The following is an 822-nucleotide window of genomic DNA, read 5'->3' as shown; positions in this document are numbered from 1 at the left end:
AAAAGCAGCTTTATAAAGGGTAGCCATACTGGCACCTCCTATGAGTCAGTGGAATCATGATATTGCAAATCTGAATCTATAGCCTTTGTTAATATTAATGATTGTATAAATGAGTTCTGAACGAACCTATGTTGAACAAAATTTGTGCAGAACTGGTGGAATATAGATTACGATAAAGATGATGAGAACCATATACTTAGGCGATTCCTTAAAAACAACTAAATGCAGCACTCAATGGTAAAGCTACGGTTTGCCTTCTCTGGGTTGGAAAATTTCACAGGATTTGTAAGTGGAAACTGGGGAGGGGACAGGATATAATGCCATAGAGTCCACCCTCCAAAGCAGCCATTTTCTCCAGGGTATCTGATCTCTGTCTGGAAATTCCAGGAGATCTTCGGGCTCCACCAGGAACACATAAGGTTCCAAGTTCAATCCCAGTTAATGCTTCTAGGGGTGTAGAGAAATACCTTTCTCTGCTTGAGAACCTGGAAAGCCACTGCCAGCTACAATAACCCCTCCTTCAAACTAGACATTGCCTATTGCAATTTTAGGTTTGTTCATATAAGTATTTCAATTCCCTGAAACCACAAGATGCCACTGAATCAAATTGGATGGGAATTTAGGGCTTACAGAAGAGGCACAGGGGTGTGAGGAGGCGAGTCCTCATGGGGCCCCGTGGTATTCCCCCCACTAAAAAAAACCCCAATAGGATTTGGAAATTGCAGTTTTAGCCTTCTGTACCTAGACCACGTGACTCTTCCAAAGTTATGGACAACTGTACATTATTTGCACCTCACAGCCTGAATAGCTACAAACCTGTTC

Source organism: Euleptes europaea, chromosome 4, assembly GCF_029931775.1.
Source record: "Euleptes europaea isolate rEulEur1 chromosome 4, rEulEur1.hap1, whole genome shotgun sequence".
NCBI classification, from domain to species: domain Eukaryota; kingdom Metazoa; phylum Chordata; class Lepidosauria; order Squamata; family Sphaerodactylidae; genus Euleptes; species Euleptes europaea.
Note: the sequence above shows the minus strand (reverse complement) of the source record.